The following is a 20,278-nucleotide window of genomic DNA, read 5'->3' as shown; positions in this document are numbered from 1 at the left end:
TGCCATCATCTGTAGCTGGGCAGATAATAGTTTATTTCCATGCAGACTAGAAGCTGTGAGTAGTCTTAACTTGTCTGCAATATTCATACATCTTTTGCATAAACTTAGAACAGTTTTGCAGCTGACCTGATTTGTGGGTACTTGGAGAAGGAAAACTTGTGGTATTATTGGTCTGTGTGTGAAGCAGGAGGAAGTGCAGAGCTTCACTTAGTGGCTTATGCTCATGAGATCCTCAGACTTATGCTGGAAGGATCAAGGTGCATGTTCTCATCCAGCATGCAACCAAGGGAGAGTTTAATACTAACACTGCCTGCCATGCAGCTATAATAGACAGTTCATCTTGAGGGGCTGCAGAAATTATTTCTGAATAGCTTACAGGTTATTTTTGAAACTCAATCCATTTAATTTCTTTAATGGCATAGGCAGCAATTGACATTCTGGAACATTGTGGACTTTGCAATACAGTACACACTAGCTTTTAGTATATTAAATAGCTCATTTTAACTCTGTCTTAAAAATGGAATCCTTTTGCATCTTTCATTTGATGCTCATTACATAAGAAACAAGCATAAACCATGACCTTAGTTCTTGGCCCTAGTGGAAAGCATACTGAATAAATCTGTCTCTTCATTGCGGTCCTTGGCAATAACAGATTTAATTTAGTGAATTTAACATTGAAGTTTATTCCTGTGTGTGTCATAACAAAGCTTGTACATTCTTCTAAGTCTTAAACCTCCACTAGAGAGAAAGAATATCCCAGATTAAAATACCTGATCCAAAGTATAGGAACCTCTCTGTCTGCTCTGTAGATTATACAGTAGTTCCAGTTAATGCTACAGGGAGAAATAACATGTTCAGATGAATAGTGGTGAAGTAATAGAGACTTCAGCTAGGAAATTCCATGTTTTCATCTCCTCAGTGCTTTGTTAAAATGCCAGTTGCTTTTCCAGTGTTTGTTAAAAATTCAGGAATTTGTTGCTCCAGAGCAAAACTGTAGACAAACCACTAGTCCCACTTGAATGGAAATGGCTTAAGGAATCAGTATGAAATTTAAGACTCAATTTGCTATTATGAGTTCAAGTTAAAAACAATAACAGAACCAACCAACCAAAAAAAAAAAAAAAAAAAAAAAGCACCACCCAAAACAAAACAAAAACAATACCTTCTAGTTTAAGAATAACTTCAATCACAACAAGAATTTAGAGAAACCTTCCTATATGAGTATTTCCCCTGTGGTTGCTGTATCTAGAAAATATTATTTGATTTTTTTCACTTTTGTGCACCATCTGAGAGAAATCTGAACAGCTCAGGACTTTCCTTGGAGCCTTCCAAGCTGAGCACTGTATAAGCAGCAACATGACTGAAGAGCTGAATCCAGTCTGAATCCAAGCTGCTGTTGCAGCATCACTGGAATTCAGTGGCACCAAGGCTTCACTTTAGGCCTATTTAAAAAAAAAAAGGGAAAACTTTGTTCTCCACTTCTGTCTTTGCCTCACACCCCTTAACTTTTCTCCTGTTTTTCTTCTTTTCTGTTTTTTTCTTGTTTATTCTTTCTTCTAAAACTCTTCAAAAATATTGAGATAAATTTAAAGTTCTTGGAAATCATTTCTTCAGCACCATCAATGAATAAATTGATCAAATCTCGTTGGTTTTAGGCTCAAAATAAGACAAGAATCTCTATATGCCAGAAAAGGTTTTCTTTGGCCCCTCTTCAGAGATGGTTGGCAAAGGTGAAAGCAAAATGAATCATCTACTGTGTAAGTACTTGCTCAGCAATTGATTTAAAGGAATTTTACATCAGTGTTAGATAAACCTCTTACAGTCAAGGAATTTGTTGTTTGTAAAATTTATATATATAAAAAAAACATGTACATGACAATGCTTTAGCAAATTTTATCCGGTAGCTCTGCAGTCTCCCCTTTTCTTGGAAATGGAAAGCAACCAGAAGTCATCGGTTGTGAAGTTGTTCATGTTTCACTTGCCAGTCTCCTTACAAATAGGTCTTTGACTTGTATTTGCCTTCAAATGTCTTTGGGCTGTCTTCTCTCCTCACTCTCCACTTACATGTAAAGGTCACTTACATGTTAAGGTCATTTGCTGAGTAAAGGATATAGGGTCTTCCGTCTGCCACAGAAAGTGTCAGGCTGCCATACAGCTTAACTAGCTTTTCTTATACAAGGTTTTTCTCACCAAGATTAAATGAAATTTCTTCCAGTAAAAGGATGACTCACTTCAGTGATTGATAGGAATATGAACAGGAGATTTGAAAGCATCAGAACAGAAATCTCTCTACTAAATCCGGCATGTTCTGCTTTTTACAAAATTAGCTCATCCAGGTCTAGCAGAGATTAACATTGTTGGCAACTCAAAAGATAGAGTATGAAAAAAAATAAATTATTTGTGGTGTTATTCACAGCTACCTGTGCAAAAGTATCTAATGCCATTTTTCACTTAAAAGAAAAACAACACTGAAATTTGTAATCTGACTTCAGTGAAGAAATTTTAAGGTGTTCAACTGTTAAAATATAGGATTGGAAAATAACAGCTACATAAGTGGAAAATGGCTACCATTTAATTTGCATCTTCTAAGTACTACCTGTTAGTTCTTTAATTTATTTTTCTATAATTCCCAACAATTCAACACATCTCCATGTCTGATTTTTGTTCACTGATCTAGCAGCAGTATTTTTAATAGGAATATGTGTATTACTTATATTAACAATGGAAGGTTAAGGGGGTGTTGCTTAGTCTAAGTAATAGTTGCATTGTGACTTGCTTTTCTTTTCTTCCCTCCTCCTTCTACCTTGTGCTTCAGCAAAAGTAGTACATCTTAAGAAAATCTCCGCTTCTTGTCAACCTGTCAGGCTGAACTGCAATGCAGATCTGTAGTAACTTTAGCAGAAATTATGTTAAGAGGCGTAACTCCACCAATCACACAGCCCAAGAGTAAGCATGTTTTTTGTCTATCAATCTCTCTTTTCTACTGATTTCTGGGGAATCTAGAATTTCATGCAAAGACCAAAGGGATCATGCCTTTCCTGAGTAAAGAGAGAAGAGGTTCAAAGACAAAAGTCCCTAGGACAATCTGTTGATTCTTTATAAATGTGAATATAAGCATCCTCTTGGTGTGTCGTCCCCCACCCCTTTTGTGTTCCCCTCTAGGTCCTTATGTTATCTAGAAGAGAGATGTAGAACTACATTCTCAAGTAGTAACATTCCCAGACATGTAGACCTCCTTGAATCCCTTGTGCTGTTCACCATTTATTCCTTTTCTGCTTTAAATACCTGCACTCCTCTCTCTGATGCATATTTATGTTTAGAAGGTTACTTTTCATTGTGCCTTATATATAGCTATTTGTCTCTGAATGGATGCAAATGAATATATGTAATAAAACACACGTTGTTGTTGTTGTTTTCTTTTATTATGTGAGCCATAGATGGACATAATTTTCTTTGAATATCTATTCAAGTTGTCCTTCTCAAGATATTTTGGACCTTAATTTTAAAAATATTCTGGTGATGGAAGTTAGAGTTTGCAATGTTTGCAGATGAGGGATAGCCAGAGATTTCTGGTGCTTTATGCTTAAGGATGAATTGTGAGGATTAATTAAACAGCAAAATTTCTGACTAAAAAGGGACTCTGAGTAAGCAAAGATTTACTAAGGGTGCAACCCTGAGGCTCATATAAATTTTATTCTCTGAAGCTGTTTTGATATAATTGATATAATGTAACAGGGGAGGCGCTTAATGACATAAACCCGGATAAATATATCACTGAAACAAAAACATCAAAATTTCAGTTTAGTATAAAATGCCACCCAAACATGCTTTCCAAAGACTTTCTAGTTCTCTTTTGGAAGCCTTACAGGCATTTGTTTCCCCTTGGGACTTCTAGAATTTCCCTGTTTAGACTGAAGGCTCTCTGAAGCCAAGGCTGTTTTGATAAACTGTGTGTACAGCACCTTACACAATGGACCTCTGATCACAGCCTGCATCTCCGCAATATGGCAATGCAAATAAATATATGAACAACTGTCCTTGAAAGGTAAGGGAAAATAAAAACTGGATCCTCTGGAGGGCTGACACATACATGGTAACCAGTACTCTAACATAATAACGTTGTATTTATTGAAATTCAGGATTTAGTAGATGTGATTCCATCTTTCTTGGAATAGAAGAAATACCCTCCCATGTAGTCCCATATCCATGTGCTCAATTTCTTGCTTGTTTGCCTTTTATCCTGTTTTGCCTGACATTAGGGGAGACTTTGTTTTGCTAACATTTGTAGCCATCACTTTGATCTGTAACAGGAAAGCTCAAGATTGGCTTCTCTGCCCATAGGGAAACAGATGAGATCAGAATATGCCAGTTTTAAAAACCTCATTAGATTGGCTCTAGAAGAAATAGTTCTTGCTCTCTAGTTAATTGCAAATTACATCTTTATTTTTAACAAAAACACTATGTTTTCTACCCATGATTATTCATTTGTAAAGGCTGGAGGCTGATTTCCATTTATTCCTGACTCTCATGAGCTTATTTTTTCCTTGTAAATAAAAGAAAGATGATCATTTCCAAAGTTCCTCATTTTTTTTTTCTTTTTCTTTGTCTTTTTTTTTTTCTTTTCTCTCTCTTTTTTTTTTTTTTTCTTGTTTGTTTGCTAACGTTCCTTTGTCCTAGAATTTGTTAGCAAAATTGTCATAGTTGACAAGTATCTCCATAAATCTATGTAGTTACAGAGCAGGGTAATAGAATATCAGATTGGGTGTGGATAACAAAGGGTTCCCTTCAATTAAACAAGCACTTTGTAATTGCTCTGGTGATCATGACTAAGCTGATTTCAGACCAACTGCCCTCTGTGCTACCAGAGGAGGAAGGGGAATTTTTTCAAGGATCTTTTGGAGAAGCAATAAAATCAACACCAGAGGGACAGATAAAAACTACGCTTCTACTTCTGTCAGTTCCTCCTGCTGTGGTGCTGTGGATTGTGGTGACCATGGAGAGAAGTCCTGGCAAATGTGCTCAGCACTTTGTCTTCAGCCCTTGAAGCAAAGCATGCACCACCTGCTCTGGGATTTTGTAATCACCCAGAAAGGGCTCAAGTGTGTCTCTGGTAATTACTGGATCTGCTGGTGGGTGAAGAAGGTCCAGATAAAAGCCTAGATGCACAAAAAGGCAAGGCTTTTTGGTGATAATCTGCAAGTAGTTCCTGATAACATAGTACATCTTAAGAAAAAGAAAGCTGTACAGCCTCCTATAAAGGACTAACTTTTACAGATTAATATGCAGTGGGTAGGCAGTTTCCTCTACCCAGCCAGCTGTGCTTGGTTAGACCTGCAGAGCTTTTCTCTGTTTCTCCTTGTTGACGCTAGAAATGGAGGGAAAAGTCTGCCTGTGTTCCTCCCACATCACACAGTGACTATTCAAGGGAGCCTGGAGTTTTGCAAGGTAGGTGTGAATGGCTAGACAGGGCTCTTCCTCATTGCCAGTTTTCTTCCAGATATTACTTTCCTGCTATTCCATGTGAAATGGGAAGTTTTCAGGAGACCAGAAAATTCTAGGGGCTATAAGAGCTCAGCAGGTGCTGGAAAGAGTTTAACAGGGAAACTCCTTTAAAGTTGAAAACAAATTTTCTTTGACCTTTTCTGTGCCCTGTTTGTGCTTGTTTGCCACCAGTGTTCGTGTTGGTGCAATTTGGGGCTGGGGGGTATAGGAGTGGTCATAGAAAAATAATTAAGTTGGAGTATTTGCGGCAAGGCTTTTCATTAGCATCAGAGAAGTGACTGATTATAAAAGGACCTTAAGGCATCGTGAAAGCAAAACAAAACAGTTAAGTTGTGTCCAGTCAGAACAACTCCAGTAGTGAATTTAACTTGTTACAATCCTTACAAAGCATTCAGTCATTATTAACAAGATGATGTAACAGATAATTTTACATGAGTAAATTTGAGAACTCTGGGGTAAGTGGTTGCCAACAGTAGTAACTTTTCTTCCCTATTCTCTGTATATCAAGTGTTATCTTGCTGTGCGTTGGCTAGCTACTGAGACAGTCTGATTATGTTAGAGGAGAACTTGTTTGTCCAATCACAGGGGGAAAGAAGGAAATTATCCCTAGGCCTTCTTGTATTCTGCAGAGTATATTATGAAAATGGTTGAGGTGCTATAGCATGGTATTTTTCAGCATTTTTTCTCCCAAGACATTTGTGAAACATTTAAGTTTTTATTGTGTTGGGAAATATACTGCAGAATATACCTACGTGAATTACTCTGAATAAGAAACATGTCATTTTTCAGTGGAAAAGAGCTGTATACTTGCTTGCAAACTTTGTCTTGAACAAGCACTGGGAAATTTTGTTCTGTGTAACAATTCAATAGTATTTCCCTGAAAATCCTCTTCATCGGAGGTAGATTCATATATTTCTGCAGTTATTTCTAGGCTGATATAGTTTAATTCAAGAGCAAGGTCGTATTTAAAGGTGTTTTGTCGAAAATCGATTTCAAAACTCAAACTTTTCCTTCTTTTAGAATCCAGAAAACAAATAACTAGCTGTTAAGGAGTATGTCTGGCAGGTACCAGCGAGTTAGAAGGTAATGTGACATTCACATGAACTTCCTGTAGATAACTGAACTTTACAGCAAATCCTATAATTCTCTGCTGTTATCCATCTCAAATATTGCAATTATTGCAAATATGACTTGGATATTTCATGAGGCATTAATCATCTTTATCAGATATTTGGCTTCAGAATTTATTTTGTAATGTTGTTTACTTTGTTACTCAGAGATGAGTTATTACGGAACACTGATGTTGGCCATGGGAAAAGGCTAAAAGTAGGGAAAAGGTTTTATTCTTTACATTAAGAAGCAAATGTAAAATGCTTATATGGCTAGGTGAGCGCTTTCAGAGGCAGCTATGCCTGTTCTATCAGGCAGTGAGTAACGGTTCCACGGTCTCCTGCTTAATTGGGGTTTCCATCCAATTCTGCTTTTCTAGGCCTACCAAAGCCAGCACATCTGCAAAACGTGAATTCATTGGGGAAAGCAAGCCCATCAGATGACCTTTCTTAAAAATGAAACAACAATAACAGCAAAATCAACAACTCATTTTTTGTATTAATTATTAGTTATTATTTTATTTATTTATTTGTGCATCTAGTGGTGTGTGTATATGTCCTTATGAAAAGTTGTTTAATCAAAAACCAGGGAATCCAAGCCCTGCACTTCACTGGAGGCATATGCGGTACAAATCCCAGTAGATGTCTCCTACCTGGCTGCACCTGTGAGGCTGCTTGATTGAATTTAATGATGCTGTCCATGGTTGGCAAATAGTTGCCAAAAGCATCTGATAGGCTCTTCTGAAAGTCTGCTCTGTAAGGCTGGCTTTCTGTAACTAATGTTGGGTTAGGCTACTGTATAGCTTCTGTGTAAGATGGTATCACAAATACTAATTTTCCAGGTTAAAAACAACTTAATTCTCTGCTCTTGAAATGAACAATTTATACAACACGGGGAGGTGTTCAGATTTCTTCCCAGATACCCTGATTTAAACCTGCAGTTCAGCATGCTACTTACATCTGAGTAATATCTCTAGCCTCTTGGGGGTAGACTGACCCCTTGAGTTTTGCTGTAATGGGGTAGATGGGCATATTACAGCCTGGTTATATTTAACAGTGTTTTTAATCTAGTGGTCATGGCTGAGGTGTCCAGCAGTGAATTGAACTATGGAAGAGTTTATCCTCCACAGCCATACATTGGGCAATGTATGGAAACCATAAGCTAGACAGTGAAACAGAGTCAGACCTTCTTTACCGACATTTCTTCAGATTGTGCTCCCCCTGCCCCAAGGTTGCTATGAATGAACCTCTGAGAAAAATAATTCCCCAGCAGTTCCCACATAAACTGAAAATAAAAGGAGCCATTGCTCCAGTCCTGTGGAGATAAGTTATTCTCCTATGTAACTGGCACAGGCTAGCATGCCAAAGTGTTTTAAAGTTTTCTTGTGGTTATGACTGTTGTTTAACTGTGAATACAATTCTTTCTAATTTTTAATCAATTTTATCTGATTTTATTGATATTTCAGAGCATAGGAGCAGGCACAGAGAAGTGAGAAGCATGTGATCTACGGTACTGAGCATTTTATCACCTTAAAGTAAAAGTAATGATTTTCTGTAGATTTTTTTTTTTTTGCTTCAGATTCAGATGTCTTCCCATTAAAGAATTCTCTATTTCTCAGTTCCCTTCCCTTCTTGGCTTGTTTTTAAAATAAAGGCAACGGCACGCATAAGCAGCTCATTGCTGAAGGATCCTTTTGGCTGCTGTAATAACTCTGTATTATTAAGAAAATGAGACCAGCCTTGACAATTAGCCTTGGAAAATACACAGGAAGCAGAGAAAGGCAAGGGCTGATCACTACTGGTCTTTCCTGCATGGCATGAGCTGGTCCTGCAAATCTGCATCCATCTTATATGCAAAATGCATCTATGTGCAAGTGAATCTTATGTTATTCACTTGATAGTGGAGCTCAGAACTTAGTGGGTTCAAATCTTAGTTAATTCTTCTAGAAATCATCTTATTCAGGGTTTGTAGAAGTGAAGAGATGAGAAGAAAGTTCTTTTTAAAGAGTTTTTTTTTTTTTTTAATGTTATAGCACAAAACTTCTGCAATACCAGGTAATATCCTTCTGAATGATGAGCTGGAGTCTGGGGTTGAAGGAAATCTTCTGTCTATCATCTTTGGTACTGCCATTTTTTTTTTGCTTTAGGGTAGGAGTGTCTCTTTCAGAATAATATAGTTGAAATGAGAATTATTGTAAAATCATTATGATTTTAGCATGTTGGCTGCATAAATCTCTGTTTTAGAGGACTGGGAGACTAAGCCAGCAATCTGGGAATAATTTACTGTAGGAAACAACATAGTTCTTTTGACTATACAGGCTTAGTGTCCTGCATTCAGGGATGATGAAGTAATTTCTAATGCCCACAAATAGAGGTACATGTCTAAAGGAGGACAAGCTGTGGCAAGAAAACTTCATATCAAAGAGACTCAGACCATGTAGAAATGAGTTCAAAGTAGCAGATATGGAAATACAGTGTGGAGTCTGTCTGCAAAATGGAAATAACAAACACCTATAATGGCCTAATTTGGAAATGTTATGGTGTAATGGTCTAATTTGGAAATATTAAAATGGAAATAATAAAGACCTATAAACTTATCTATTTAATAAAATACTTAGGACTATGATGAAAGGTGTTATAGAGGATGATACTGTTTTTGCTTTCTTGTTTATAAGAGGAGAGTGAAAGACTGGAAGAGAGCAGAGCGAGAACAAGTGGGTGTGGTGGTATATATCATCATTAGATAAATGGTCCTTTTCATTCGTTTTCTTGCTGTTCTTCAATTTCCAAATTACATTGCATTTTCATGAAACATTGTCTTGCTTCCTTAGGCTGCTTCTTACCACCTCTCTCTCCAGCTTATCAAATGTTTTCAAGACTTCTCCATGCAATTTTGCTGAAATGTCAGAAAATTCTGCCAGTGATTATCACAAGCCAACTATGAAAATTCCTGGAAAAAATCCAGGAAAATTCAGGAAATTCCTGAAAAAAATCCAAACTTAAACTGGCAGTTCCTGTCCCTAACAGTGTACAGACTTGGGCACAATGTTGTTATAAGCTAGATCTACAACTGCCCGTTTCCTAGTCAGCTCCTTGTAAAATAACCCATCTATGTGAAAACATTAATTTCTACACCTGGGCTCTCTTCTGCAGGTGTTAAAAGAGGAATTAGTAGGAGTGGTTTGCAAATCGATTTTTGAAGATTTATTCAGCAGGAAATGGTGAGCAAAGCTTGCTGAATTGGACGAGCCCAGGATTCACAGATTACTGTGTATAGAAAGGCTAGAAGGGAACTTTTGATTTTCTAATCTAAACTCAAGCATGAAATAAAGTGTCACCTAAGGTTTCCTGCAGGCTGTTCTCTGATTTGTGGTTGAACAAAGACTTTTGGACTAAAACAATGCTTAGCTACAGAGTTGTGTATAAAATCTGAATTTGATCTTCCATTCTAGTCTCTAACTCATCAAGCTGTAGGCATCAGAAGTCTTAAAAGTGTAGAAGGTGTCTTGGCATCTGTGTGCTCACACGGTTGTATTGCAGCTACTGGAACATCATTACATCTAACCCAACCCGTTCAGCTCTCCTGAAGGATATGAGCAGCAACCCCCCCCCAAAAGGGCTTTGTACCTGTAGACTTCATTAGAAAAGAGTTGCCTAAACAGAATTAAGATTCATATGTACTTTTATTCCAGGGTCCAGCACTCTGTGTCACTTAATGGTATAATCATTTGCTAAATTTTCATTGCTATTTTTAATCATTCAAATAAGGCATTACCGATATGTAAAATTTTCCAATAAAATTATTTTTTCTTTTGAAATCTTCCAATTGGAAAGTTGAAATTGGATGCATCAAAAGGAATGAGCATAGGTTGTTATAATAAAAATGAACACCAATTCAGGCCAGTTTTGGTGGTTTCCAGCTGGCTCTGTTCAACAGCTATGTGTTGTAGTAATTAAGTATTGTGACAAATTAAATTCTATGAAAATGTCACACATTTCTGACTGAAAGAAAATACCAGGTATTTTATAGGGCTGAAAGTGTGAAATTTCCTTATAATAGCAGCATAAACAGGAGAGAACAAAAAAAAAGAAAAAAAGAAATTTCTTCCCCCTTTTAAATGGAAAATTCCACATGTAATTTCAGGAGACAGTAGAGCATAGGTAAATTTGCCAGATCTTTATGTCATCTTGGAAAATTTCTTCTTCCCATTCTCTGGTTTCTGAATTTGAAATCTTTCAGATACACTGCTCCACATGCACAGAAACATCTTATTTTTAAGATATTTATTACAAACTGTGATTTATTTTTTTTTCTCCTGCTTCTTGTCTTATTGAATTATTCTTTAGGAATCTGATCTCCCTGCACAGAAATGTCTGATGACTGATCCTGTATTGGGACACTTAAATAGTTATGGAGATATGAGGCTTGACAGAAAGAGGTAGGTATTGCTGAAAAGTGTTTCTCCCCTTTGAGTCAGAATCAAACTAATAATTCAACAAATCAATTTATTATTCTCCCTTGGAAGTAAAAGAAGTCTATGTTTAGATCTGGGTGGATACAGTGGAGTGCCCTTCAGGTATGAATGACTTAGCTCTCAGAGTTTCAGAGGACTCTAGACATCTTGCATGACAAAATGCTGAAAGAGGCATTATCACACCAGCATTGGGGCTAACAAGATGATTATGCATGAAAGACCCTTGAAAGTTATTGCTTCTTTCCTCCTCTCCTCCAGACTCCTCCTCCTTCATATAGCAACTGAAGATCACCTGCACAACTCTGTGACTTTTTTTTGTTGTTGTTGTTTGTTTGTTTTGATTTGTTTTTATGCTGGGTGGAAAAGTAAAAGGAGGAAGAAACTCTTTTGCCTGCTAAGGGCCATTTCTGCCTGTTGCTGATTTTTGGTTTCAAAATCCCACTTGCAAAATTGTGGTATCTGGCTCCTGCTTTTAAGCTCATGCTGAGCCTAAGTGTCCCTTCAAATATATTCTGCCTAGTGAAAGCTAACTATCAAAGAACAAAGCCTTAGTGGAACTGGATGGTTTGCATTTGTTTTGAAGTTTTTTCATCTTGAGGTCTACAGTGGCCATTGCTGGCCAAAGTGGTTTGTTTTATTTTTTTCTTCTCTTTTCTTTGTTTCTAATCCTATATTAAGATACACCTTGGTATGTTACTTAAGTTGTCTTACCCTGATTGCAGGTTAATTATGTCTGGGGGTTACGGAATCTGTTGCCCAACAGTACTTCAAACTGTTGACGTTTAAAAGCAGATTGAATAAATTAAAATGCTTGCTACAGCTATTAACTGAATTCTGTCCTTAATTACTGAGGCATTATTACAAAATTATTTGCCAAAAAATTAAGGAAGTTCCCTCTCCCCAGATCTCTTTTACAATAAAAGTAGCCACACTGAGAACCAGATACAGAAGGAGGTCTGGTGGGCTGCACTGGAGTTAGAAGGATGTGATGGTAGCTCTTGTTACCAACAGGGTGAATGCTTGCTTAAAACACTTACACATATGAAGATGTAGGACATCTTCTTATCGTTACATATTCCTCAGCAACTAAGAAGACCAGCATGACTGTGGCCAGAGTATTCACGTTCATACATTCATCCTTTCCCTCCTCCTTTAAGGAACAGCAAATAACATGATCAAATGTCTTTCCACTAAACTCTGTGGTAACAGCTGAAGACCTGCTTGCTTCTTTGAAGTGGTCCTGAGTGTGTGCAAGTGGCCAGCAAGATTTTTCACTCCCACGGACTGCTTGGTTATCTTCCCTAACCCTTCTGCAGGAACCCCTTTCACTCTTTCCTTGAGACATTGGTGTTTTTTGGCTTTGTGCAAGTGGAAATATGAGTTGGAAACTGGCACAGCATGATTAGTTATTCAATGGTTTCTCTTCTCTGCAAGTTCGTTCTTTCCTGAGGGATATATCTAAACAGATTGTGACCTATTGGCCAAACAAGTGTTTACCTGTGCAGCAGAGAGCTCTGTCACTGTCTACACTGTAGAGGGAGGGCATGTACAGCTGCCAGGTAGCACTGCTTCATATCATTGGGCTATTTATGTTGTACCAGGCTGTTAAAGTGACAGCCATGGCTAATTTTGCCCCTATAACAATCTGTCTGACTAGCACATTCAAGGGCATTTATTTTGTGCTTTTAGCTTAAAGCACATTCTCAAATCTCTAGGACTTTCAGCAGACTGTCTAAAAGGTCTAGGGTTTCTTATCATATAGCCTTTATAAAACAGTGTAGTCAAATAACAAGCTCACAACACATCCATGGTGAAAGTGGCATGCACAGAATGAATACAAAATGAATATTGACCTGGACTATATATAATCTCTTCTACTATGTGATTTTTGCAATGGTTTGTATAGAACACGGACAGAATTATTTCCTACCCCTGTTGTTAAAGAGGTAGCATGATAACATGAGAATAGGTATAACATACACATATCAGCTTTTGTGAGAGTCAGAATGAAGCACACTGGAAAAGGAAAGATCTATGCTTTATTTCCATTCTGGTGAGAGTCTGTTCTGTGAGAATAAATGGCACCATGAACACAGAGGTGCACAAAAATCCTAATCTTGCTTTTTAGTAGAACTATGCAAGAAAAAGCAGTTAGCACAGACATCGCTAAAAGTTGTGAGAGATGTGAGCAGTGGTAGAAGTTTAATGTAACAGCACTGAAGAAGCATTTTCAAAGACAGAAAAAAAAATAACAACAACCTAGCATAGTGTTCAGAATCAGCTGTAAGTAGTTAGTGGAGAGAAATAAAAATCTAACAGCAGGTTAATATCTGCAACTGCTGGTGCAGTCAAGTGCATTAATCTTGTTAAGCACCTTTTATAAGTTACCATTTATTTAAGGATTCGAAGACACCCATAGGTTTTAAGTTTCTGTCTCTGTATTGATAGAAATGCATGCAAAATGCAGCTCTCCAGCAGATGATTGAGATAAAAAACAGGTTACATTTGCCCGGTGTGAGAGGCAGAAATGGCTCAGAGCTCTGTTTTTGACTGTTAATGAACAGGATTATAATTCTGTCATCTAGTTCTAGTAGACACGAAATATTCCCAATCCAATTTGGCCTTAGGCTCTGCCCTGTACATGTTCAATAACATGATCTATGCAGATATAACAGTTTAGCATTAAAAAAATATATATACACTTTTGCAAAATACTGTTTCATTGTATTGTATGATGCTGAAGACTGACCTGATTTCTGCCAAGGAAAGATTTTTGCATAGCAAGTTTCAATCCTTCAAGCCACTGAAGTTTTCAAGTGTGGTACACCAGAGCTGTCAGAGGTAATCAGAAAATATTAAAAAATGAACTATCAATGGCTAGTTTTAGTGAATTCCTGACCAGGAGTACTTGCTGGTCATATTCACCAAATATTCAGTTGTGATAAAGTGGGGCATCCAGTCCATGTAATCCTATCAACCTAACCCTTTCTGCCTCTTCTCCAAAGTGTCTCTGAATATGCCAAAAATATTTAATACCAGAACGATGTCTAGTTCTCTGTCTTCAGAACAATACCATGCTAACAAATATGACTTCAGGCACTGCCCACCTACCATTCAGATAAATTTTGATAAATTCCAGGATTAGTAAATAACCAGAATTGTTCATTTTTACAGGAAAAAAAAAATCCCTGTAGAGGGTATTGAAAGGCAGAAATTATCAAAAAGAAAGGGTTTATCTAGGAGTTCAGGTGACAGGACAATATATATTAGACAAAAGACTGGGAAGGAGCAAGTGAAGGGAGTGGGATTAAAAGGCATGAAGGGGAATAGGATAGGGGAAAGAAAAAGAAAAAGCAGAAAAATAGTGAGATGTCCAAGGACACCCAGAAGTTCTTCCATAGTTTTGATTTTTGAAGAAGCATTTCTGGTGCTGACCATCAGCTAGATTTTTTGATATACTAATTTTCTGAGAAATGTTCTATATGCAGTCCTACTAGAAGATGGGTCTGGCATTTTTAGCTGACCTTTTCTTTGTAACTTGGGTGGAACCATTAGTTAAACCCTTATGACTCTCAGGGCAAGCCCAGCACAGAAAATCAGTAATAAAGTCTAACACACACGGAGAAAGGATTAGATTGGCACATCCACAGCTTCTTCCCTCTGTTACTGTTAATAGTTTTACCCTAACAAATTATGATGCATCTTTTTTTTTTTTTTTTTTTTTTTTTTTTTTTTTTTCATATCAACAGTAGCCAAGAAACAGTAACCCTGGTAACTTAATCTAATTCAATATTTTGCTTTTTTTCTAACTTAAAAAAACAACAACACAACACTCAATGACATGTTGAAACATGGAAGGGGTGACTGTACAATGGAGCCTAAGGCTAGCCTTTGTGGGCAAGCATTAGTTTAATCACAATGAGACAGATTAGGAGAGAAAAAAATCTAATTGGACATGTTTTATTCAGTAATTTTGTTTTGTTTTTAGAAAAGGGTTTCAGGCAAAAAGATAATGACAGCAATTTATTCAGTTCGTCCAATGAAATCTCACAGATGGTATTAATAGACTGAAGCGATGTTTACATGTGTAGTTGGATGTATAGTTTCCTATGGAGACAAGCTCATTAGGTCAAGATTGTATGTCACTAGTTATTCTCCACCTAGATGCAGGCTACTGAGCTGGTTATTGCAAAATCACAGGACTTGCATAATTGATAATGTGGGCTGGAATTTCTTCAGCAAACTGCCTCTTCCTTGCGGGGAGAGGGGAACAGACAAGCTCTGGTTTGTCAAAACCAGAATGACTTTTGAGAAATCTTCAGTTTACATTTGTTTCTTATTTAAAGAATGTTTTGGAAAAGTTCTGAGGTTGTCAAAATTACCCATTAGAATATTTTCAGGAAATTATTTTGTTGTAAATTTAAACTAAACTCCTACCTATATAGACCAACAATAACAAAATAAATCATACCTGAGATGAGAAAATAAAAATATATTGATTGACTTCAATTGGGGTGGGGGTAGAGCGTTCAATTTCTGCTTTTATTTCCCCCCACACACCTCCACTTTGGCTTTTCAATCCATAAAAATTGTCGATATTCACCCCCAATATGGAATAGGATAAACCCCCCAATATGGAAATGATACATCTTAACTTTCTTGAATTTTTAGGAAAAAAAAAATATCCTGGACTCTAGTAGTCAGGGCAGGAAACTTGTTTTCTGTATGTAGCAATGCAATGTATGTAAAATATGCATATCTTTCACAATGTAGCCCATTCTGGCATGTGGCCAATCTGTAGATGCCTATCAGACATAAGCTTGGGAAGAAATAGATGAAGAAATTTTATGCAGTCACATTGTCTCTTAGTTATGTATTTTTTCTTGTCATGTTTAGTGATTCTTGTATTAACTGAAGATGTACTTGCTTGCTCAGTGGATGAAAAGGAGTAGCCCTGTTTCCACACAGGATTGCACTGTTCTAGCCAGTATATCTTTTCTAGGACTTGGCAAGCAATTAGAGCTATCTATGTTTAGATGAGCCTCATAAAATTTCTGGATTTGCAGAGCCAAATGCACATGCCAGTAGTGCTTGTACAACACCTCACAGCTGTACACCCAGGGAACTTGTGTGGCAGCAAGTACTTCAGCAATTTCACTTTGTGCGACAACTCCTTATGCAGAGAACCCTGAGGATTGAAGTTCAGTGTTAGAGCTGGTCCAAAAACATCCACTGAACTGCATGCACAAGCCCCAGTGTTTTGAGTAACCAGCTTATGAGTAATTGGGCTGAAAGCCTGCTGAGTCTCCCTGGAGCAGGGTGTCTTGGTGGATGGCTGCAGCAGCTCCTTGAAAATGGTGCTAAGAGCATTCCTTATAGTGTAGAGTTGAAAATCTGGGGTGTTTCCAATTAACATTGATCTCTGGTACAATAGACTTTCACGAATGTCATTTCCAGCTGGAGCAGCTGCAAATTACTGTGAAGACAATATCCACTTCTGATTGACTAGGAAGTCATATTCATGTACTAGCAGTGGTGCACAGGGTCATTCATGCAGACAGCCCACAGCCATTCTGCATGTGCAAACATAAAGAGATGCTGAAGTACTTCTCAGCTGTTTTATCCAAATACACCTACTTTTATGTCCAGAGACACACAGGTGTGCATGCTTTCACTCCTGCAGTGCCCTCCATTTGTTTCTTTGGGGTGGGAATCAAAGTGCACAGGCCAGAAGAGAGCGGCAGGTGAGAGGGGTACCAAAGGGGTGGTGAGGGATGCTTCATGCCAGTCCCCTGCCTCACAGCATAGTATCAGAGTCAACAAAATTTCCTTTATATTTTTTTCTCCCCTTCCAACTGTCTGGTTTTCCAGCAGAAACCTTTGTTAGCTGCCAAATGGAGATTCTTCTGCTTTGGGCTACTAAATATTATTCTCTCTATTTTTATGCTAGTTTTCAAGGCTGTCTAGTTTTCCCTGTATAAATTATACATAAATATTTCCCTCTCTATATTCTTAAATTTCCTTTAGGTTGATGCTGCTGCTCATTTTTTCCTTTCAGTACTGTGTACTGTTACATCCCCTTTTTGCCAGCTGCTTAGTTGCTTTATAGTTTCTGATAATCCATATCTTCTCCAGCTTAAAAATGTAAGCTCCTATGTGCCATTATATCAGATGCCTTAGAAGACTTGACACAAACCTGCCACATTTAAGGAAGAGAAGAAAATCATTGCTCAGAGAAAGATTAGGAGTCAGTCTCCTGTGGCACCTTTTTAATCAACCCAAAGTACATTTTATGTTATTTTCTGTCTGCTTCCATGTGTTTGCATACAACAGCAGTCAGCCTTACAGGTCTATAATGGCCATCAAATTCCTCCTTTCACTTTTCTTAACTATAGCTGTAATACTTGCTTTTCTCTATTAATATGGCATTACTCTTTTCTCCATCATAGACCTATAGTATGGTGGAGGAACTTAAAAGTGTGAAAATCCAAGATAGCTCACATCATGCAGGAGTTCCCTGTGTGAACTTTCAAAGTTATCAGAAGGAGTGTGTTCTACAATCCCTTCATAGGATCAGGTTTTACATGAATAATCTATCAAGCTAGTGATTGCACCAGTGTGCTTTTTTTTTTTTTTTTTTTTTTTTTTTTTTTTTTTTTTTTGTGCATTAATAGTTCCCTACACAAAGTCAGCAAAGATTCATCTGTCCAAGTTTATTTAAAAAGCATACAAAACAGAGGGACTTAAGAGTTGAGGAATGTTATTAGCCGTGGTCTTGGTATCTGTAGGTTGCATACTGTGTCAGCAAACTGGAAATAATGTACCTTTAATAGCTTACTAAGTAAACACTATTAGAGTATCAAATAGAAGTTAAAAAAAAAAAAAAAAAGTTAAGGAGAGGTTACTGTAATCCATTGTCAGGACTCAGGATTTATGTGGGAATTACTCGGTACAGAAGTGTGAGAACATTAATGAGTAAAAACTGCAGGAAGAAGCGTGGTGACCCAGCCAGCAGGCACTCTAGGTGCTGGGGTGGCAGCCCGAGCCCTTTGGGCACAGCCGTGGCTCTGGCCATGTGGATATGCACAGTACTAGCTAGAAGCAAAGTGCACGTGGATTGCTATATATCATCAGCTCGCTGTTGTTGTTGATGCTGCAGATCAAATCATCATTTATTTGACTAAAGGATGTTTAACATGATGAAATAGGCCCTAATTATAATGTGCTGAAAGAGTCGATGAAAATTTGTCTGCTCTCTGCTTTTAATTTAGCTGGAGGCATTGGAAAAGAAATCCAGGGGGTGGAAAGAATTTCTTCAGTCACAGTAATGGTTTCATACATGTTCTCCAGAAAACTTCCTTGTCTTTCCTTGGTGGTTCAGGCTGCGTCCCAGCACAGAACAGAAACACGTGCTTGACCTTGGCTATATGATAAGTCCCAGAGAGAGCAGAGAAGAACTTGAAAATAAGCCTATGTTTGTATGTACTTTGGCTGAGTTTGGAGCTACGTAGGTTCCGGTACAAAATTTTGTAGTCAGTTGTTTAAATTGTGTGTCAGGCAGACCTAGATCAGGTTGGCTCCTTTTTGTCCATTTTTTTTTTTTTTTTTCCCCCAGACAGCAATTTCCAGATAAATGTAATGCTCGAACAGTGCTGTCTCATGCCTGGACTGTTTGTTGTCTGTTCCATGAGGTCACGTATCAGTGTGTATACCATAAAACTGTACAGGGCTATCTCTGTTTTCTTTATCGTTATTTTCCTCAGAGCCACATCCTCTTGCCTGTGTAGTTTGTTGTCCTCTCTCACTTCATTTACTTTTGATGTTGTCAAAGTCCTTTGTAGCTTCCCTGTGTTCGTTGTTGTGTATTTGGTGTCTTAGCTCTTATAATGTTCCTTCCAGGCTAGTGCTGGCGATCTGTGTAATATATAGATGATTTCATCTGCTAGGTCATAAATCGCATCCTTCCTCTCTGAGGATTCATTCCGACTGTGTGCTCAGTCACAGCAATTGGGAAGGTGGGTGAGAGTATGAGAGAAGAAGCCACCCTGGTTTCCATGGGTCTCTTCACAGGGCAAAACTAAATTGCTTCAGGGTGGGTTTGGAGGTGCCACAACAGGGCTCAGCCTCACATAGTCACTGCCCATGACTTTACTCCGGAGCCACTTTCTCCATGGCTCAGTACCAAGTCTCCGAGAGCTCAGCCAAAAATGCTTTCCCCACAGGCTCTGGAGCAGTGTTGATGCCAGCAGCTTGGTGGAGGGAGGACTGAGGAGAAGGTGGGTTGCTGAGCCAGAGGGCAGGAAGAGAGAGAAACGGGTTGGAGGCACAGACCGATCCAGGAAAACATGGGGACTTTCCACCAGAAAACTGGCATTTCACCAGGCGATCCTCAGGTCTGCTGGGAGAGGATATTGCTGTTTCCATTCTTGCTGCAGGGAGCTTTGGCTCCCAGGTATAGCTAGATCGCTTCCAGAGTTGTTATTGCAAAGTAGTGTTCATACGAACTGGTCTGGGAGGCAAAAAAATAAAACCCCTTCAGCTGGGTATGTGACCTGTGGTGAAGTTTAATCAGCTTTGCGAGGTATATTTTGTATCCTACTGTTTCAAACAAATAAATAAAGCTTCATGTAAAAATTAGGCATTTGAAAAGACCCTCCAGCCAGGCTTTTTTTTTTTTTTTTTCAGTATTCCTTCTATTTATAACTTTTTGTGAGAAATGGCCACTGTTTTGCCAAGCATTCATTAGAGCTTTTAATTATGCATACTGGCATTTTATGCAATTTGTTGGTTAACTCTTAGCAGACATTTCTGATATTTCAGAGAGATGGATGCTGACAGAATGCATCTGATCTGGGTGTCTATGAACATGCACTGTAGCATCCTATTTTACTTTTCTTTCTTTATGAGATTAGGACAGAAATTAAATGCAAATAAGACAATACTAACAACTTTGTTTAAGCAAAGTTGGACGCAGAAGGAACATGTGAAATTTATCAGTCTAAACATGGGACAATTTTCCTAAATATTGTTGGCTTCTTGGGCTTCCTTCTATGAAGAAAGTTATGATATACACGTAATATAAAATAATAATATATAATATAAAATAACAATTATATAAAATAAAAATATATTATATAAAATAACAATTTTAAGAATATAAACTATTCAGAAGAAGCCCATAAAGCACATATT

At 37.8% G+C, this 20,278-nt stretch overlaps 1 long non-coding RNA gene across 1 annotated transcript; it reads left to right on the top strand.

Moving 5' to 3' along the window:
• Positions 1 to 4,973: 4,973 nt before the first annotated feature.
• Positions 4,974 to 20,144, top strand: LOC110353319 (uncharacterized). The gene is made up of 3 exons (XR_005263057.2): positions 4,974 to 5,445; positions 10,959 to 11,050; positions 19,309 to 20,144. It is a non-coding gene; the product is annotated as an uncharacterized lncRNA (long non-coding RNA).
• The last annotated feature ends 134 nt before the right edge of the window (positions 20,145 to 20,278 follow it).

This window comes from Anas platyrhynchos, chromosome 2 (assembly GCF_047663525.1).
Source record: "Anas platyrhynchos isolate ZD024472 breed Pekin duck chromosome 2, IASCAAS_PekinDuck_T2T, whole genome shotgun sequence".
Classification (NCBI taxonomy): Eukaryota; Metazoa; Chordata; class Aves; order Anseriformes; family Anatidae; genus Anas; species Anas platyrhynchos.
The sequence above is the reverse complement of the archived record's forward strand: the minus strand, read 5'-3'. Positions and strand labels throughout refer to the sequence as shown.